The sequence below is a fragment of the Symphalangus syndactylus genome, chromosome 23 (genome assembly GCF_028878055.3).
Source record: "Symphalangus syndactylus isolate Jambi chromosome 23, NHGRI_mSymSyn1-v2.1_pri, whole genome shotgun sequence".
NCBI classification, from domain to species: domain Eukaryota; kingdom Metazoa; phylum Chordata; class Mammalia; order Primates; family Hylobatidae; genus Symphalangus; species Symphalangus syndactylus.
In genome coordinates this window covers 3,053,202-3,075,566 of record NC_072445.2, presented here as the reverse complement: position 1 = coordinate 3,075,566, position 22,365 = coordinate 3,053,202, and positions in this window count along the sequence as shown.

The window sequence follows — 22,365 nt, the reverse complement described above, 5'->3', positions numbered from 1 at the left end:
TTTCTGATCTGAGCATTCAGCTAACAGAGTTTAACCATACTTTTGATTGAGCAGTTTTGAAACACTCTGTCTGTAGAAAATGCAACTGGACATTCGTAGCGCTAAGTGGGTAATAGTGGAAAAAAGAATATGTTCAAATATAAACTACACAGAAGCATTGTATGAAATTTCTTTCTGTTCTGTGCATTCAACTAACAGAGTTGAACCTTACTTTTGATTGAGCCTTTCTGAAACACTCTTTCTGTAGAAACTGCAATTGGACATTCTGAGCGCTAAGAGGCCTCTATTGGGAAAAATAATATCTTCAAATAAAAACTACACAGAAGCATTGTGTGAAACTTATTTCTGATATGTTCATTAAGCTAACAGAGTTAAACCATACTTTTGATTGCGCAGTTCTGAACACTCTTTCTGTAGAAAATGCAAGTGGACATTCGGAGCGCTAAGAGGTTAATAGTGGAAAAAGGAATATATTCAAATATAAACTACACAGTAGCATTCTGTGAAAATTCTTTCTGTTCTGTGCATTCAACTAACAGAGTTGAACCTTACTTTTGATTGAGCCGTTCTGAAACACTCTTTCTGTAGAAACTGCAATTGGACATGCTAAGCGCTAAGAGGCCTACATTGGGAAAAAGAATATCTTCAAATAAAAACTACACAGATGCATTCTGTGAAACTTATTTCTGATCTCTAAATTCAGTTAACAGAGATAAAACATATTTTTGATTGAGCAGTTATGAAACACTCTTTTTGTAGAAAATGCAAGTGGAGATTCGGAGCGCTAAGAGGGTAATAGTGGAAAAAGGAATGTCTTCAAATATAAACTACACAGAATCATTCGGTGAAACTTCTTTCTGATCTGTGCATTCAGCTAACAGAGTTAAACCATACTTTTGATTGAGCAGATCTGAACACTCTTTCTGTAGAAAATGCAACTGGACATTTGGAGCGCTAAGAGATTAGTAGTGGAAAAAGGAATATATTCAAATATAATCTACACAGAAGCATTCTGTGAAACTTCTTTCTGATATGAGCATTCAGCTAACAGAGTTAAACCATACTTTTGATTGAGCAGTTTTGAAACACTCTGTCTGTAGAAAATGCAACTGGACATTCGTAGCGCTAAGTGGGTAATAGTGGAAAAAAGAATATGTTCAAATATAAACTACACAGAAGCATTGTATGAAACTTCTTTCTGTTCTGTGCATTCCACTAACAGAGTTGAACCTTACTTTTGATTGAGCCGTTCTGAAACACTCTTTCTGTAGAAACTGCAATTGGACATTCTGAGCGCTAAGAGGCCTATATTGGGAAAAAGAATGTCTACAAATAAAAACTACACAGAAGAATTATGTGAAACTTCTTTCTGTTCTGTTTGTTCAACTAAAAGAGTTGAACCTTAGTTTTGATTGAGCCGTTCTGAAACACTCTTTCTGTAGAAAATGCAAGTGGAGATTCGGAGCGCTAAGAGGGTAATAGTGGAAAAAGGAATGTCTCCATATATAAACTACACAGAATCATTCTGTGAAACTTCTTTCTGATCTGTGCATTCAGCTAACAGAGTTAAACCATACTTTTGATTGAGCAGATCTGAACACTCTTTCTGTAGAAAATGCAACTGGACATTTGGAGCGCTAAGAGAGTAGTAGTGGAAAAAGGAATATATTCAAATATAAACTACACAGAAGCATTCTGTGAAACTTCTTTCTGATCTGAGCATTCAGCTAACAGAGTTAAACCATACTTTTGATTGAGCAGTTTTGAAACACTCTGTCTGTACAAAATGCAACTGGACATTCGTAGCGCTAAGTGGGTAATAGTGGAAAAAAGAATATGTTCAAATATAAACTACACAGAAGCATTGTGTGAAACTTCTCTCTGTTCTGTGCATTCAACTAACAGAGTTGAACCTTACTATTGATTGAGCCTTTCTGAAACACTCTTTCTGTAGAAACTGCAATTGGACATTCTGAGCGCTGGGAGGCCTATATTGGGAAAAAGAATGTCTACTAATAAAAACTACACAGAAGAATTTTGTGAAACTTCTTCTGTTCTGTTTGTTCAACTAAAAGAGTTGAACCTTAGTTTTGATTGAGCCGTTCTGAAACACTCTTTCTTTAGAAAACGCAAGTGGAGATTCGGAGCGTTAAGAAGGTAATAGTGGAAAAAGGAATGTCTCCAAATATAAACTACACAGAATCATTCTGTGAAACTTCTTTCTGTTCTGTGCATTCAGCTAACAGAGTTAAACCATACTTTTGATTGTGCAGATCTGAACACTCTTTCTGTAGAAAATGCAACTGGACATTTGGAGCGCTAAGAGATTAGTAGTGGAAAAAGAATATATTCAAATATAAAATACACAGAAGCATTCTGTGAAACTTCTTTCTGATCTGAGCATTCAGCTAACAGAGTTAAATCATACTTTTGATTGAGCAGCTTTGAAACACTCTGTCTGTAGAAAATGCAACTGGACATTCGTAGCGCTAAGTGGGTAATAGTGGAAAAAAGAATATGTTGAAATATAAACTACACAGAAGCATTGTATGAAACTTCTTTCTGTTCTGTGCATTCAACTAACAGAGTTGAACCTTACTTTTGATTGAGCCGTTCTGAAACACTCTTTCTGGAGAAACTGCAATTGGACATTCTGAGCGCTAAGAGGCCTATATTGGGAAAAAGAATGTCTACAAATAAAAACTACACAGAAGAATTGTGTGAAACTTCTTTCTGTTCTGTTTGTTCAACTAAAAGAGTTGAACCTTAGTTTTGATTGAGCCGTTCTGAAACACTCTTTCTGTAGAAAATGCAAGTGGAGATTCGGAGTGCTAAGAGGGTAATAGTGGAAAAAGGAATGTCTCCAAATATAAACTACACAGAATCATTCTGTGAAACTTCTTTCTGATCTGTGCATTCAGCTAACAGAGTTAAACCATACTTTTGATTGAGCAGATCTGAACACTCTTTCTGTAGAAAATGCAACTGGACATTTGGAGCGCTAAGAGAGTATTAGTGGAAAAAGGAATATATTCAAATATAAACTACACAGAAGCATTCTGTGAAATTTCTTTCTGATCTGAGCATTCAGCTAACAGAGTTAAACCATACTTTTGATTGAGCAGTTTTGAAACACTCTGTCTGTAGAAAATGCAACTGGACATTCGTAGCGCTAAGTGGGTAATAGTGAAAAAAGAATATGTTCAAATATAAACTACACAGAAGCATTGTATGAAATTTCTTTCTGTACTGTGCATTCAACTAACAGAGTTGAACCTTACTTTTGATTGAGCCTTTCTGAAACACTCTTTCTGTAGAAACTGCAATTGGACATTCTGAGCGCTAAGATGCCTCTATTGGGAAAAATAATATCTTCAAATAAAAACTACACAGAAGCATTGTGTGAAACTTATTTCTGATATGTTCATTAAGCTAACAGAGTTAAACCATACTTTTGATTGCGCAGTTCTGAACACTCTTTCTGTAGAAAATGCAAGTGGACATTCGGAGCGCTAAGAGGGTAATAGTGGAAAAAGGAATATATTCAAATATAAACTACACAGTAGCATTCTGTGAAAATTCTTTCTGTTCTGTGCATTCAACTAACAGAGTTGAACCTTACTTTGATTGAGCCGTTCTGAAACACTCTTTCTGTAGAAACTGCAATTGGACATGCTAAGCGCTAAGAGGCCTACATTGGGAAAAAGAATATCTTCAAATAAAAACTACACAGATGCATTCTGTGAAACTTATTTCTGATCTGTAAATTCAGTTAACAGAGATAAAACATATTTTTGATTGAGCAGTTATGAAACACTCTTTTTGTAGAAAATGCAAGTGGAGATTCGGAGCGCTAAGAGGGTAATAGTGGAAAAAGGAATGTCTTCAAATATAAACTACACAGAATATTCGGTGAAACTTCTTTCTGATCTCTGCATTCAGCTAACAGAGTTAAACCATACTTTTGATTGAGCAGATCTGAACACTCTTTCTGTAGAAAATGCAACTGGACATTTGGAGCGCTAAGAGAGTAGTAGTGGAAAAAGGAATATATTCAAATATAAACTACACAGAAGCATTCTGTGAAACTTCTTTCTGATCTGAGCATTCAGCTAACAGAGGTAAACCATACTTTTGATTGAGCAGTTTTGAAACACTCTGTCTGTAGAAAATGCAACTGGACATTCGTAGCGCTAAGTGGGTAATAGTGGAAAAAAGAATATGTTCAAATATAAACTACACAGAAGCATTGTATGAAACTTCTTTCTGTTCTGTGCATTCAACTAACAGAGTTGAACCTTACTTTGGATTGAGCCGTTGGGAAACACTCTTTCTGTAGAAACTGCAATTGGACATTCTGAGCGCTAGGAGGCCTATATTGGGAAAAAGAATGTCTACAAATAAAAACTACACAGAAGAATTGTGTGAAACTTCTTTCTGTTCTGTTTGTTCAACTAAAAGAGTTGAACCTTAGTTTTGATTGAGCCGTTCTGAAACACTCTTTCTTTAGAAAATGCAAGTGGACATTCGGAGCGCTAAGAGGGTAATACTGGAAAAAGGAATGTCTCCAAATATAAACTACACAGAATCATTCTGTGAAACATCTTTCTGATCTGTGCATTCAGCTAACAGAGTTAAACCATACTTTTGATTGAGCAGATCTGAACACTCTTTCTGTAGAAAATGCAACTGGACATTTGGAGCGCTAAGAGAGTAGTAGTGGAAAAAGGAATATATTCAAATATAAACTACACAGAAGCATTCTGTGAAACTTCTTTCTGATCTGAGCATTCAGCTAACAGATTTAAACCATACTTTTGATTGAGCAGTTTTGAAACACTCTGTCTGTAGAAAATGCAACTGGACATTCGTAGCGCTAAGTGGGTAATAGTGGAAAAAAGAATATGTTCAAATATAAACTACACAGAAGCATTGTATGAAACATCTTTCTGTTCTGTGCATTCAACTAACAGAGTTGAACCTTACTTTTGATTGAGCCGTTCTGAAACACTCTTTCTGTAGAAACTGCAATTGGACATTCTGAGCGCTAAGAGGCCTATATTGGGAAAAAGAATGTCTACAAATAAAAACTACACAGAAGAATTGTGTGAAACTTCTTTCTGTTCTGTTTGTTCAACTAAAAGAGTTGAACCTTAGTTTTGATTGAGCCGTTCTGAAACACTCTTTCTGTAGAAAATGCAAGTGGAGATTCGGAGCGCTAAGAGGGTAATAGTGGAAAAAGGAATGTCTCCAAATATATACTACACAGAATCATTCTGTGAAACTTTTCTGATCTGTGCATTCAGCTAACAGAGTTAAACCATACTTTTGATTGAGCAGATCTGAACACTCTTTCTGTAGAAAATGCAACTGGACATTTGGAGCGCTAAGAGAGTAGTAGTGGAAAAAGGAATATATTCAAATATAAACTACACAGAAGCATTCTGTGAAACTTCTTTCTGATCTGAGCATTCAGCTAACAGAGTTAAACCATACTTTTGATTGAGCAGATTTGAAACACTCTGTCTGTACAAAATGCAACTGGACATTCGTAGCGCTAAGTGGGTAATAGTGGAAAAAAGAATATGTTCAAATATAAACTACACAGAAGCATTGTATGAAATTTCTTTCTGTTCTGTGCATTCAACTAACAGAGTTGAACCTTACTTTTGATTGAGCCTTTCTGAAACACTCTTTCTGTAGAAACTGCAATTGGACATTCTGAGCGCTAAGATGCCTCTATTGGGAAAAATAATATCTTCAAATAAAAACTACACAGAAGCATTGTGTGAAACTTATTTCTGATATGTTCATTAAGCTAACAGAGTTAAACCATACATTTGATTGCGCAGTTCTGAACACTCTTTCTGTAGAAAATGCAAGTGGACATTCGGAGCGCTAAGAGGGTAATAGTGGAAAAAGGAATATATTCAAATATAAACTACACAGTAGCATTCTGTGAAAATTCTTTCTGTTCTGTGCATTCAACTAACAGAGTTGAACCTTACTTTTGATTGAGCCGTTCTGAAACACTCTTTCTGTAGAAACTGCGATTGGACATGCTAAGCGCTAAGAGGCCTACATTGGGAAAAAGAATATCTTCAAATAAAAACTACACAGATGCATTCTGTGAAACTTATTTCTGATCTGTAAATTCAGTTAACAGAGATAAAACATATTTTTGATTGAGCAGTTATGAAACACTCTTTTTGTAGAAAATGCAAGTGGAGATTCGGAGCGCTAAGAAGGTAATAGTGGAAAAAGGAATGTCTTCAAATATAAACTACACAGAATATTCGGTGAAACTTCTTTCTGATCTGTGCATTCAGCTAACAGAGTTAAACCATACTTTTGATTGAGCAGATCTGAACACTCTTTCTGTAGAAAATGCAACTGGACATATGGAGCGCTAAGAGCGTAGTAGTGGAAAAAGGAATATATTCAAATATAAACTACACAGAAGCATTCTGTGAAACTTCTTTCTGATCTGAGCATTCAGCTAACAGAGTTAAACCATACTTTTGATTGAGCAGTTTTGAAACACTCTGTCTCTAGAAAATGCAACTGGACTTTCGTAGCGCTAAGTGGGTAATAGTGGAAAAAGAATATGTTCATATATAAACAACACAGAAGCATTGTATGAAACATCTTTCTGTTCTGTGCATTCAACTAACAGAGTTGAACCTTACTTTTGATTGAGCCGTTCTGAAACACTCTTTCTGTAGAAACTGCAGTTGGACATTCTGAGCGCTAAGAGGCCTATATTGGGAAAATGAATGTCTACAAATAAAAACTACACAGAAGAATTGTGTGAAACTTCTTTCTGTTCTGTTTGTTCAACTAAAAGAGTTGAACCTTAGTTTTGATTGAGCCGTTCTGAAACACTCTTTCTGTAGAAAATGCAAGTGGAGATTCGGAGCGCTAAGAGGGTAATAGTGTAAAAAGGAATGTCTCCAAATATAAACTACACAGGACCATTCTGTGAAACTTCTTTCTGATCTGTGCATTCAGCTAACAGAGTTAAACCGTACTTTTGATTGAGCAGATCTGAACACTCTTTCTGTAGAAAATGCAACTGGACATTTGGAGCGCTAAGAGAGTAGTAGTGGAAAAAGGAATATATTCAAATATAAACTACACAGAAGCATTCTGTGAAACATCTTTCTGATCTGAGCATTCAGCTAACAGAGTTAAACCATACTTTTGATTGAGCAGTTTTGAAACACTCTGTCTGTAGAAAATGCAACTGGACATTCGTAGCGCTAAGTGGGTAATAGTGGAAAAAAGAATATGTTCAAATATAAACTACACAGAAGCATTGTATGAAATTTCTTCCTGTTCTGTGCATTCAACTAACAGAGTTGAACCTTACTTTTGATTGAGCCTTTCTGAAACACTCTTTCTGTAGAAACTGCAATTGGACATTCTGAGTGCTAAGAGGCCTCTATTGGGAAAAATAATATCTTCAAATAAAAACTACACAGAAGCATTGTGTGAAACTTATTTCTGATATGTTCATTAAGCTAACAGAGTTAAACCATACTTTTGATTGCGCAGTTCTGAACACTCTTTCTGTAGAAAATGCAAGTGGACATTCGGAGCGCTAAGAGGGTAATAGTGGAAAAAGGAATATATTCAAATATAAACTACACAGTAGCATTCTGTGAAAATTCTTTCTGTTCTGTGCATTCAACTAACAGAGTTGAACCTTACTTTTGATTGAGCCGTTCTGAAACACTCTTTCTGTAGAAACTACAATTGGACATGCTAAGCGCTAAGAGGCCTACATTGGGAAAAAGAATATCTTCAAATAAAAACTACACAGATGCATTCTGTGAAACTTATTTCTGATCTGTAAATTCAGTTAACAGAGATAAAACATATTTTTGATTGAGCAGTTATGAAACACTCTTTTTGTAGAAAATGCAAGTGGAGATTCGGAGCGCTAAGAGGGTAATAGTGGAAAAAGGAATGTCTTCAAATATAAACTACACAGAATCATTCGGTGAAACTTCTTTCTGATCTGTGCATTCAGCTAACAGAGTTAAACCATACTTTTGATTGAGCAGATCTGAACACTCTTTCTGTAGAAAATGCAACTGGACATTTGGAGCGCTAAGAGCGTAGTAGTGGAAAAAGGAATATATTCAAATATAAACTACACAGAAGCATTCTGTGAAACTTCTTTCTGATCTGAGCATTCAGCTAACAGAGTTAAACCATACTTTTGATTGAGCAGTTTTGAAACACTCTGTCTGTAGAAAATGCAACTGGACATTCGTAGCGCTAAGTGGGTAATAGTGGAAAAAAGAATATGTTGAAATATAAACTACACAGAAGCATTGTATGAAACTTCTTTCTGTTCTGTGCATTCAACTAACAGAGTTGAACCTTACTTTTGATTGAGCCGTTCTGAAACACTCTTTCTGTAGAAACTGCAATTGGACATTCTGAGCGCTAAGAGGCCTATATTGGGAAAAAGAATGTCTACAAATAAAAACTACACAGAAGAATTGTGTGAAACTTCTTTCTGTTCTGTTTGTTCAACTAAAAGAGTTGAACCTTAGTTTTGATTGAGCCGTTCTGAAACACTCTTTCTGTAGAAAATGCAAGTGGAGATTCGGAGCGCTAAGAGGGTAATAGTGGAAAAAGGAATGTCTCCAAATATATACTACACAGAATCATTCTGTGAAACTTTTCTGATCTGTGCATTCAGCTAACAGAGTTAAACCATACTTTTGATTGAGCAGATCTGAACACTCTTTCTGTAGAAAATGCAACTGGACATTTGGAGCGCTAAGAGAGTAGTAGTGGAAAAAGGAATATATTCAAATATAAACTACACAGAAGCATTCTGTGAAACTTCTTTCTGATCTGAGCATTCAGCTAACAGAGTTAAACCATACTTTTGATTGAGCAGATTTGAAACACTCTGTCTGTACAAAATGCAACTGGACATTCGTAGCGCTAAGTGGGTAATAGTGGAAAAAAGAATATGTTCAAATATAAACTACACAGAAGCATTGTATGAAATTTCTTTCTGTTCTGTGCATTCAACTAACAGAGTTGAACCTTACTTTTGATTGAGCCTTTCTGAAACACTCTTTCTGTAGAAACTGCAATTGGACATTCTGAGCGCTAAGATGCCTCTATTGGGAAAAATAATATCTTCAAATAAAAACTACACAGAAGCATTGTGTGAAACTTATTTCTGATATGTTCATTAAGCTAACAGAGTTAAACCATACATTTGATTGCGCAGTTCTGAACACTCTTTCTGTAGAAAATGCAAGTGGACATTCGGAGCGCTAAGAGGGTAATAGTGGAAAAAGGAATATATTCAAATATAAACTACACAGTAGCATTCTGTGAAAATTCTTTCTGTTCTGTGCATTCAACTAACAGAGTTGAACCTTACTTTTGATTGAGCCGTTCTGAAACACTCTTTCTGTAGAAACTGCGATTGGACATGCTAAGCGCTAAGAGGCCTACATTGGGGAAAAGAATATCTTCAAATAAAAACTACACAGATGCATTCTGTGAAACTTATTTCTGATCTGTAAATTCAGTTAACAGAGATAAAACATATTTTTGATTGAGCAGTTATGAAACACTCTTTTTGTAGAAAATGCAAGTGGAGATTCGGAGCGCTAAGAAGGTAATAGTGGAAAAAGGAATGTCTTCAAATATAAACTACACAGAATATTCGGTGAAACTTCTTTCTGATCTGTGCATTCAGCTAACAGAGTTAAACCATACTTTTGATTGAGCAGATCTGAACACTCTTTCTGTAGAAAATGCAACTGGACATATGGAGCGCTAAGAGCGTAGTAGTGGAAAAAGGAATATATTCAAATATAAACTACACAGAAGCATTCTGTGAAACTTCTTTCTGATCTGAGCATTCAGCTAACAGAGTTAAACCATACTTTTGATTGAGCAGTTTTGAAACACTCTGTCTCTAGAAAATGCAACTGGACTTTCGTAGCGCTAAGTGGGTAATAGTGGAAAAAGAATATGTTCATATATAAACAACACAGAAGCATTGTATGAAACATCTTTCTGTTCTGTGCATTCAACTAACAGAGTTGAACCTTACTTTTGATTGAGCCGTTCTGAAACACTCTTTCTGTAGAAACTGCAGTTGGACATTCTGAGCGCTAAGAGGCCTATATTGGGAAAATGAATGTCTACAAATAAAAACTACACAGAAGAATTGTGTGAAACTTCTTTCTGTTCTGTTTGTTCAACTAAAAGAGTTGAACCTTAGTTTTGATTGAGCCGTTCTGAAACACTCTTTCTGTAGAAAATGCAAGTGGAGATTCGGAGCGCTAAGAGGGTAATAGTGTAAAAAGGAATGTCTCCAAATATAAACTACACAGGACCATTCTGTGAAACTTCTTTCTGATCTGTGCATTCAGCTAACAGAGTTAAACCGTACTTTTGATTGAGCAGATCTGAACACTCTTTCTGTAGAAAATGCAACTGGACATTTGGAGCGCTAAGAGAGTAGTAGTGGAAAAAGGAATATATTCAAATATAAACTACACAGAAGCATTCTGTGAAACATCTTTCTGATCTGAGCATTCAGCTAACAGAGTTAAACCATACTTTTGATTGAGCAGTTTTGAAACACTCTGTCTGTAGAAAATGCAACTGGACATTCGTAGCGCTAAGTGGGTAATAGTGGAAAAAAGAATATGTTCAAATATAAACTACACAGAAGCATTGTATGAAATTTCTTCCTGTTCTGTGCATTCAACTAACAGAGTTGAACCTTACTTTTGATTGAGCCTTTCTGAAACACTCTTTCTGTAGAAACTGCAATTGGACATTCTGAGTGCTAAGAGGCCTCTATTGGGAAAAATAATATCTTCAAATAAAAACTACACAGAAGCATTGTGTGAAACTTATTTCTGATATGTTCATTAAGCTAACAGAGTTAAACCATACTTTTGATTGCGCAGTTCTGAACACTCTTTCTGTAGAAAATGCAAGTGGACATTCGGAGCGCTAAGAGGGTAATAGTGGAAAAAGGAATATATTCAAATATAAACTACACAGTAGCATTCTGTGAAAATTCTTTCTGTTCTGTGCATTCAACTAACAGAGTTGAACCTTACTTTTGATTGAGCCGTTCTGAAACACTCTTTCTGTAGAAACTACAATTGGACATGCTAAGCGCTAAGAGGCCTACATTGGGAAAAAGAATATCTTCAAATAAAAACTACACAGATGCATTCTGTGAAACTTATTTCTGATCTGTAAATTCAGTTAACAGAGATAAAACATATTTTTGATTGAGCAGTTATGAAACACTCTTTTTGTAGAAAATGCAAGTGGAGATTCGGAGCGCTAAGAGGGTAATAGTGGAAAAAGGAATGTCTTCAAATATAAACTACACAGAATCATTCGGTGAAACTTCTTTCTGATCTGTGCATTCAGCTAACAGAGTTAAACCATACTTTTGATTGAGCAGATCTGAACACTCTTTCTGTAGAAAATGCAACTGGACATTTGGAGCGCTAAGAGCGTAGTAGTGGAAAAAGGAATATATTCAAATATAAACTACACAGAAGCATTCTGTGAAACTTCTTTCTGATCTGAGCATTCAGCTAACAGAGTTAAACCATACTTTTGATTGAGCAGTTTTGAAACACTCTGTCTGTAGAAAATGCAACTGGACATTCGTAGCGCTAAGTGGGTAATAGTGGAAAAAAGAATATGTTGAAATATAAACTACACAGAAGCATTGTATGAAACTTCTTTCTGTTCTGTGCATTCAACTAACAGAGTTGAACCTTACTTTTGATTGAGCCGTTCTGAAACACTCTTTCTGTAGAAACTGCAATTGGACATTCTGAGCGCTAAGAGGCCTATATTGGGAAAAAGAATGTCTACAAATAAAAACTACACAGAAGAATTGTGTGAAACTTCTTTCTGTTCTGTTTGTTCAACTAAAAGAGTTGAACCTTAGTTTTGATTGAGCCGTTCTGAAACACTCTTTCTTTAGAAAATGCAAGTGGAGATTCAGAGCGTTAAGAGGGTAATAGTGGAAAAAGGAATGTCTCCAAATATAAACTACACAGAATCATTCTGTGAAACTTCTTTCTGTTCTGTGCATTCAGCTAACAGAGTTAAACCATACTTTTGATTGAGCAGATCTGAACACTCTTTCTGTAGAAAATGCAACTGGACATTTGGAGCGCTAAGAGATTAGTAGTGGAAAAAGGAATATATTGAAATATAAACTACACAGAAGCATTCTGTGAAACTTCTTTCTGATCTGAGCATTCAGCTAACAGAGTTAAACCATACTTTTGATTGAGCAGTTTTGAAACACTCTGTCTGTAGAAAATGCAACTGGACATTCGTAGCGCTAAGTGGGTAATAGTGGAAAAAAGAATACGTTCAAATATAAACTACACAGAAGCATTGTATGAAACTTCTTTCTGTTCTGTGCATTCAACTAACAGAGTTGAACCTTACTTTTGATTGAGCCGTTCTGAAACACTCTTTCTGTAGAAACTGCAATTGGACATTCTGAGCGCTAAGAGGCCTATATTGGGAAAAAGAATGTCTACAAATAAAAACTACACAGAAGAATTGTGTGAAACTACTTTCTGTTCTGTTTGTTCAACTAAAAGAGTTGAACCTTAGTTTTGATTGAGCCGTTCTGAAACACTCTTTCTGTAGAAATTGCAAGTGGAGATTCGGAGCGCTAAGAGGTTAATAGTGGAAAAAGGAATGTCTCCAAATATAAACTACACAGAATCATTCTGTGAAACTTCTTTCTGATCTGTGCATTCAGCTAACAGAGTTAAACCATACTTTTGATTGAGCAGATCTGAACACTCTTTCTGTAGAAAATGCAACTGGACATTTGGAGCGCTAAGAGAGTAGTAGTGGAAAAAGGAATATATTCAAATATAAACTACACAGAAGCATTCTGTGAAACTTCTTTCTGATCTGAGCATTCAGCTAACAGAGTTAAACCATACTTTTGATTGAGCAGTTTTGAAACACTCTGTCTGTAGAAAATGCAACTGGACATTCGTAGCGCTAAGTGGGTAATAGTGGAAAAAAGAATATGTTCAAATATAAACTACACAGAAGCATTGTATGAAACTTCTTTCTGTTCTGTGCATTCAACTAACAGGGTTGAACCTTACTTTTGATTGAGCCGTTCTGAAACACTCTTTCTGTAGAAACTGCAATTGGACATTCTGAGCGCTAAGAGGCCTCTATTGGGAAAAATAATATCTTCAAATAAAAACTACACAGAAGCATTGTGTGAAACTTATTTCTGATATGTTCATTAAGCTAACAGAGTTAAACCATACTTTTGATTGCGCAGTTCTGAACACTCTTTCTGTAGAAAATGCAAGTGGACATTCGGAGCGCTAAGAGGGTAATAGTGGAAAAAGGAATATATTCAAATATAAACTACACAGTAGCATTCTGTGAAAATCCTTTCTGTTCTGTGCATTCAACTAACAGAGTTGAAACTTACTTTTGATTGAGCCGTTCTAAAACACTCTTTCTGTAGAAACTGCAATTGGACATGCTAAGCGCTAAGAGGCCTACATTGGGAAAAAGAATATCTTCAAATAAAAACTACACAGATGCATTCTGTGAAACTTATTTCTGATCTGTAAATTCAGTTAACAGAGATAAAACATATTTTTGATTGAGCAGTTATGAAACACTCTTTTTGTAGAAAATGCAAGTGGAGATTCGGAGCGCTAAGAGGGTAATAGTGGAAAAAGGAATGTCTTCAAATATAAACTACACAGAATCATTCGGTGAAACTTCTTTCTGATCTGTGCATTCAGCTAACAGTGTTAAACCATACTTTTGATTGAGCAGATCTGAACACTCTTTCTGTAGAAAATGCAACTGGACATTTGGAGCGCTAAGAGCGTAGTAGTGGAAAAAGGAATATATTCAAATATAAACTACACAGAATCATTCTGTGAAACTTCTTTCTGATCTGAGCATTCAGCTAACAGAGTTAAACCATAATTTTGATTGAGCAGTTTTGAAACACTCTGCTGTAGAAAATGCAACTGGACTTTCGTAGCGCTAAGTGGGTAATAGTGGAAAAAAGAATATGTTCAAATATAAACTACACAGAAGCATTGTATGAAACATCTTTCTGTTCTGTGCATTCAACTAACAGAGTTGAACCTTACTTTTGATTGAGCCGTTCTGAAACACTCTTTCTGTAGAAACTGCAGTTGGACATTCTGAGCGCTAAGAGGCCTATATTGGGAAAAAGAATGTCTACAAATAAAAACTACACAGAAGAATTGTGTGAAACTTCTTTCTGTTCTGTTTGTTCAACTAAAACAGTTGAACCTTAGTTTTGATTGAGCCGTTCTGAAACACTCTTTCTGTAGAAAATGCAAGTGGAGATTCGGAGCGCTAAGAGGGTAATAGTGTAAAAAGGAATGTCTCCAAATATAAACTACACAGGACCATTCTGTGAAACTACTTTCTGATCTGTGCATTCAGCTAACAGAGTTAAACCGTACTTTTGATTGAGCAGATCTGAACACTCTTTCTGTAGAAAATGCAACTGGACATTTGGAGCGCTAAGAGAGTAGTAGTGGAAAAAGGAATATATTCAAATATAAACTACACAGAAGCATTCTGTGAAACATCTTTCTGATCTGAGCATTCAGCTAACAGAGTTTAACCATACTTTTGATTGAGCAGTTTTGAAACACTCTGTCTGTAGAAAATGCAACTGGACATTCGTAGCGCTAAGTGGGTAATAGTGGAAAAAAGAATATGTTCAAATATAAACTACACAGAAGCATTGTATGAAATTTCTTTCTGTTCTGTGCATTCAACTAACAGAGTTGAACCTTACTTTTGATTGAGCCTTTCTGAAACACTCTTTCTGTAGAAACTGCAATTGGACATTCTGAGCGCTAAGAGGCCTCTATTGGGAAAAATAATATCTTCAAATAAAAACTACACAGAAGCATTGTGTGAAACTTATTTCTGATATGTTCATTAAGCTAACAGAGTTAAACCATACTTTTGATTGCGCAGTTCTGAACACTCTTTCTGTAGAAAATGCAAGTGGACATTCGGAGCGCTAAGAGGTTAATAGTGGAAAAAGGAATATATTCAAATATAAACTACACAGTAGCATTCTGTGAAAATTCTTTCTGTTCTGTGCATTCAACTAACAGAGTTGAACCTTACTTTTGATTGAGCCGTTCTGAAACACTCTTTCTGTAGAAACTGCAATTGGACATGCTAAGCGCTAAGAGGCCTACATTGGGAAAAAGAATATCTTCAAATAAAAACTACACAGATGCATTCTGTGAAACTTATTTCTGATCTGTAAATTCAGTTAACAGAGATAAAACATATTTTTGATTGAGCAGTTATGAAACACTCTTTTTGTAGAAAATGCAAGTGGAGATTCGGAGCGCTAAGAGGGTAATAGTGGAAAAAGGAATGTCTTCAAATATAAACTACACAGAATATTCGGTGAAACTTCTTTCTGATCTGTGCATTCAGCTAACAGAGTTAAACCATACTTTTCATTGAGCAGATCTGAACACTCTTTCTGTAGAAAATGCAACTGGACATTTGGAGCACTAAGAGCGTAGTAGTGGAAAAAGGAATATATTCAAATATAAACTACACAGAAGCATTCTGTGAAACTTCTTTCTGATCTGAGCATTCAGCTAACAGAGTTAAACCATACTTTTGATTGAGCAGTTTTGAAACACTCTGTCTGTAGAAAATGCAACTGGACATTCGTAGCGCTAAGTGGGTAATAGTGGAAAAAAGAATATGTTCAAATATAAACTACACAGAAGCATTGTATGAAACTTCTTTCTGTTCTGTGCATTCAACTAACAGAGTTGAACCTTACTTTTGATTGAGCCTTTGTGAAACACTCTTTCTGTAGAAACTGCAATTGGACATTCTGAGCGCTAGGAGGCCTATATTGGGAAAAAGAATGTCTACTAATAAAAACTACACAGAAGAATTTTGTGAAACTTCTTTCTGTTCTGTTTGTTCAACTAAAAGAGTTGAACCTTAGTTTTGATTGAGCCGTTCTGAAACACTCTTTCTGTAGAAAATGCAAGTGGAGATTCGGAGCGCTAAGAGGGTAATAGTGGAAAAAGGAATGTCTCCAAATATAAACTACAGAGAATCATTCTGTGAAACTTCTTTCTGATCTGTGCATTCAGCTAACAGAGTTAAACCATACTTTTGATTGAGCAGATCTGAACACTCTTTCTGTAGAAAATGCAACTGGACCTTTGGAGCGCTAAGAGAGTAGTAGTGGAAAAAGGAATATATTCAAATATAAACTACACAGAAGCATTCTGTGAAACTTCTTTCTGATCTGAGCATTCAGCTAACAGAGTTGAACCTTACTTTTGATTGAGCCTTTCTGAAACACTCTTTCTGTAGAAACTGCAATTGGACATTCTGAGCGCTAAGAGGCCTATATTGGGAAAAATAATATCTTCAAATAAAAACTACACAGAAGCATTGTGTGAAACTTATTTCTGATATGTTCATTAAGCTAACAGAGTTAAACCATACTTTTGATTGCGCAGTTCTGAACACACTTTCTGTAGAAAATGCAAGTGGACATTCGGAGCGCTAAGAGGGTAATAGTGGAAAAAGGAATATATTCAAATATAAACTACACAGTAGCATTCTGTGAAAATTCTTTCTGTTCTGTGCATTCAACTAACAGAGTTGAACCTTACTTTTGATTGAGCCGTTCTGAAACACTCTTTCTGTAGAAACTGCAATTGGACATGCTATGCGCTAAGAGGCCTACATTGGGAAAAAGAATATCTTCAAATAAAAACTACACAGATGCATTCTGTGAAACTTATTTCTGATCTGTAAATTCAGTTAACAGAGATAAAACATATTTTTGATTGAGCAGTTATGAAACACTCTTTTTGTAGAAAATGCAAGTGGAGATTCGGAGCGCTAAGAGGGTAATAGTGGAAAAAGGAATGTCTTCAAATATAAACTACACAGAATCATTCGGTGAAACTTCTTTCTGATCTGTGCATTCAGCTAACAGAGTTAAACCATAGTTTTGATTGAGCAGATCTGAACACTCTTTCTGTAGAAAATGCAACTGGACATTTGGAGCGCTAAGAGCGTAGTAGCGGAAAAAGGAATATATTCAAATATAAACTACACAGAAGCATTCTGTGAAACTTCTTTCTGATCTGAGCATTCAGCTAACAGAGTTAAACCATACTTTTGATTGAGCAGTTTTGAAACACTCTGTCTGTAGAAAATGCAACTGGACATTCGTAGCGCTAAGTGGGTTATAGTGGAAAAAAGAATATGTTCAAATATAAACTACACAGAAGCATTGTATGAAACTTCTTTCTGTTCTGTGCATTCAACTAACAGAGTTGAACCTTACTTTTGATTGAGCCGTTCTGAAACACTCTTTCTGTAGAAACTGCAATTGGACATTCTGAGCGCTAAGAGGCCTATATTGGGAAAAAGAACGTCTACAAATAAAAACTACTCAGAAGAATTGTGTGAAACTTCTTCCTGTTCTGTTTGTTCAACTAAAAGAGTTGAACCTTAGTTTTGATTGAGCCGTTCTGAAACACTCTTTCTTTAGAAAATGCAAGTGGACATTCGGAGCGTTAAGAGGGTAATAGTGGAAAAAGGAATGTCTCCAAATATAAACTACACAGAATCATTCTGTGAAACTTCTTTCTGATCTGTGCATTCAGCTAACAGAATTAAACCATACTTTTGATTGAGCAGATCTGAACACTCTTTCTGTAGAAAATGCAACTGGACATTTGGAGCGCTAAGAGAGTAGTAGTGGAAAAAGGAATATATTCAAATATAAACTACACAGAAGCATTCTGTGAAACTTCTTTCTGATCTGAGCATTCAGCTAACAGAGGTAAACCATACTTTTGATTGAGCAGTTTTGAAACACTCTGTCTGTAGAAAATGCAACTGGACATTCGTAGCGCTAAGTGGGTAATAGTGGAAAAAAGAATATGTTCAAATATAAACTACACAGAAGCATTGTATGAAACTTCTTTCTGTTCTGTGCATTCAACTAACAGAGTTGAACCTTAATTTGGATTGAGCCGTTGGGAAACACTCTTTCTGTAGAAACTGCAATTGGACATTCTGAGCGCTAGGAGGCCTATATTGGGAAAAAGAATGTCTTCAAATAAAAACTACACAGAAGAATTGTGTGAAACTTCTTTCTGTTCTGTTTGTTCAACTAAAAGAGTTGAACCTTAGTTTTGATTGAGCCGTTCTGAAACACTCTATCTTTAGAAAATGCAAGTGGACATTCGGAGCGCTAAGAGGGTAATAGTGGAAAAAGGAATGTCTCCAAATATAAACTACACAGAATCATTCTGTGAAACATCTTTCTGATCTGTGCATTCAGCTAACAGAGTTAAACCATACTTTTGATTGAGCAGATCTGAACACTCTTTCTGTAGAAAATGCAACTGGACATTTGGAGCGCTAAGAGAGTAGTAGTGGAAAAAGGAATATATTCAAATATAAACTACACAGAAGCATTCTGTGAAACTTCTTTCTGATCTGAGCATTCAGCTAACAGAGTTAAACCATACTTTTGATTGAGCAGTTTTGAAACACTCTGTCTGTAGAAAATGCAACTGGACATTCGTAGCGCTAAGTGGGTAATAGTGGAAAAAAGAATATGTTCAAATATAAACTACACAGAAGCATTGTATGAAACATCTTTCTGTTCTGTGCATTCAACTAACAGAGTTGAACCTTACTTTTGATTGAGCCGTTCTGAAACACTCTTTCTGCGGAAACTGCAATTGGACATTCTGAGCGCTAAGAGGCCTATATTGGGAAAAAGAATGTCTACAAATAAAAACTACACAGAAGAATTGTGTGAAACTACTTTCTGTTCTGTTTGTTCAACTAAAAGAGTTGAACCTTAGTTTTGATTGAGCCGTTCTGAAACACTCTTTCTGTAGAAAATGCAAGTGGAGATTCGGAGCGCTAAGAGGGTAATAGTGGAAAAAGGAATGTCTCCAAATATAAACTACACAGAATCATTCTGTGAAACTTCTTTCTGATCTGTGCATTCAGCTAACAGAGTTAAACCATACTTTTGATTGAGCAGATCTGAACACTCTTTCTGTAGAAAATGCAACTGGACATTTGGAGCGCTAAGAGAGTAGTAGTGGAAAAAGGAATATATTCAAATATAAACTACACAGAAGCATTCTGTGAAACTTCTTTCTGATCTGAGCATTCAGCTAACAGAGTTAAACCATACTTTTGATTGAGCAGATTTGAAACACTCTGTCTGTACAAAATGCAACTGGACATTCGTAGCGCTAAGTGGGTAATAGTGGAAAAAATAATATGTTCAAATATAAACTACACAGAAGCATTGTATGAAATTTCTTTCTGTTCTGTGCATTCAACTAACAGAGTTGAACCTTACTTTTGATTGAGCCTTTCTGAAACACTCTTTCTGTAGAAACTGCAATTGGACATTCTGAGCGCTAAGATGCCTCTATTGGGAAAAATAATATCTTCAAATAAAAACTACACAGAAGCATTGTGTGAAACTTATTTCTGATATGTTCATTAAGCTAACAGAGTTAAACCATACTTTTGATTGCGCAGTTCTGAACACTCTTTCTGTAGAAAATGCAAGTGGACATTCGGAGCGCTAAGAGGGTAATAGTGGAAAAAGGAATATATTCAAATATAAACTACACAGTAGCATTCTGTGAAAATTCTTTCTGTTCTGTGCATTCAACTAACAGAGTTGAACCTTACTTTGATTGAGCCGTTCTGAAACACTCTTTCTGTAGAAACTGCAATTGGACATGCTAAGCGCTAAGAGGCCTACATTGGGAAAAAGAATATCTTCAAATAAAAACTACACAGATGCATTCTGTGAAACTTATTTCTGATCTGTAAATTCAGTTAACAGAGATAAAACATATTTTTGATTCAGCAGTTATGAAACACTCTTTTTGTAGAAAATGCAAGTGGAGATTCGGAGCGCTAAGAGGGTAATAGTGGAAAAAGGAATGTCTTCAAATATAAACTACACAGAATATTCGGTGAAAATTCTTTCTGATCTGTGCATTCAGCTAACAGAGTTAAACCATACTTTTGATTGAGCAGATCTGAACACTCTTTCTGTAGAAAATGCAACTGGACATTTCGAGCGCTAAGAGAGTAGTAGTGGAAAAAGGAATATATTCAAATATAAACTACACAGAAGCATTCTGTGAAACTTCTTTCTGATCTGAGCATTCAGCTAACAGAGGTAAACCATACTTTTGATTGAGCAGTTTTGAAACACTCTGTCTGTAGAAAATGCAACTGGACATTCGTAGCGCTAAGTGGGTAATAGTGGAAAAAAGAATATGTTCAAATATAAACTACACAGAAGCATTGTATGAAACTTCTTTCTGTTCTGTGCATTCAACTAACAGAGTTGAACCTTACTTTGGATTGAGCCGTTGGGAAACACTCTTTCTGTAGAAACTGCAATTGGACATTCTGAGCGCTAGGAGGCCTATATTGGGAAAAAGAATGTCTACAAATAAAAACTACACAGAAGAATTGTGTGAAACTTCTTTCTGTTCTGTTTGTTCAACTAAAAGAGTTGAACCTTAGTTTTGATTGAGCCGTTCTGAAACACTCTTTCTTTAGAAAATGCAAGTGGACATTCGGAGCGCTAAGAGGGTAATAGTGGAAAAAGGAATGTCTCCAAATATAAACTACACAGAATCATTCTGTGAAACATCTTTCTGATCTGTGCATTCAGCTAACAGAGTTAAACCATACTTTTGATTGAGCAGATCTGAACACTCTTTCTGTAGAAAATGCAACTGGACATTTGGAGCGCTAAGAGAGTAGTAGTGGAAAAAGGAATATATTCAAATATAAACTACACAGAAGCATTCTGTGAAACTTCTTTCTGATCTGAGCATTCAGCTAACAGAGTTAAACCATACTTTTGATTGAGCAGTTTTGAAACACTCTGTCTGTAGAAAATGCAACTGGACATTCGTAGCGCTAAGTGGGTAATAGTGGAAAAAAGAATATGTTCAAATATAAACTACACAGAAGCATTGTATGAAACATCTTTCTGTTCTGTGCATTCAACTAACAGAGTTGAACCTTACTTTTGATTGAGCCGTTCTGAAACACTCTTTCTGTAGAAACTGCAACTGGACATTCTGAGCGCTAAGAGGCCTATATTGGGAAAAAGAATGTCTACAAATAAAAACTACACAGAAGAATTGTGTGAAACTTCTTTCTGTTCTGTTTGTTCAACTAAAAGAGTTGAACCTTAGTTTTGATTGAGCCGTTCTGAAACACTCTTTCTGTAGAAAATGCAAGTGGAGATTCGGAGCGCTAAGAGGGTAATAGTGGAAAAAGGAATGTCTCCAAATATAAACTACACAGAATCATTCTGTGAAACTTTTCTGATCTGTGCATTCAGCTAACAGAGTTAAACCATACTTTTGATTGAGCAGATCTGAACACTCTTTCTGTAGAAAATGCAACTGGACATTTGGAGCGCTAAGAGAGTAGTAGTGGAAAAAGGAATATATTCAAATATAAACTACACAGAAGCATTCTGTGAAACTTCTTTCTGATCTGAGCATTCAGCTAACAGAGTTAAACCATACTTTTGATTGAGCAGATTTGAAACACTCTGTCTGTACAAAATGCAACTGGACATTCGTAGCGCTAAGTGGGTAATAGTGGAAAAAAGAATATGTTCAAATATAAACTACACAGAAGCATTGTATGAAATTTCTTTCTGTTCTGTGCATTCAACTAACAGAGTTGAACCTTACTTTTGATTGAGCCTTTCTGAAACACTCTTTCTGTAGAAACTGCAATTGGACATTCTGAGCGCTAAGATGCCTCTATTGGGAAAAATAATATCTTCAAATAAAAACTACACAGAAGCATTGTGTGAAACTTATTTCTGATATGTTCATTAAGCTAACAGAGTTAAACCATACATTTGATTGCGCAGTTCTGAACACTCTTTCTGTAGAAAATGCAAGTGGACATTCGGAGCGCTAAGAGGGTAATAGTGGAAAAAGGAATATATTCAAATATAAACTACACAGTAGCATTCTGTGAAAATTCTTTCTGTTCTGTGCATTCAACTAACAGAGTTGAACCTTACTTGGATTGAGCCGTTCTGAAACACTCTTTCTGTAGAAACTGCAATTGGACATGCTAAGCGCTAAGAGGCCTACATTGGGAAAAAGAATATCTTCAAATAAAAACTACACAGATGCATTCTGTGAAACTTATTTCTGATCTGTAAATTCAGTT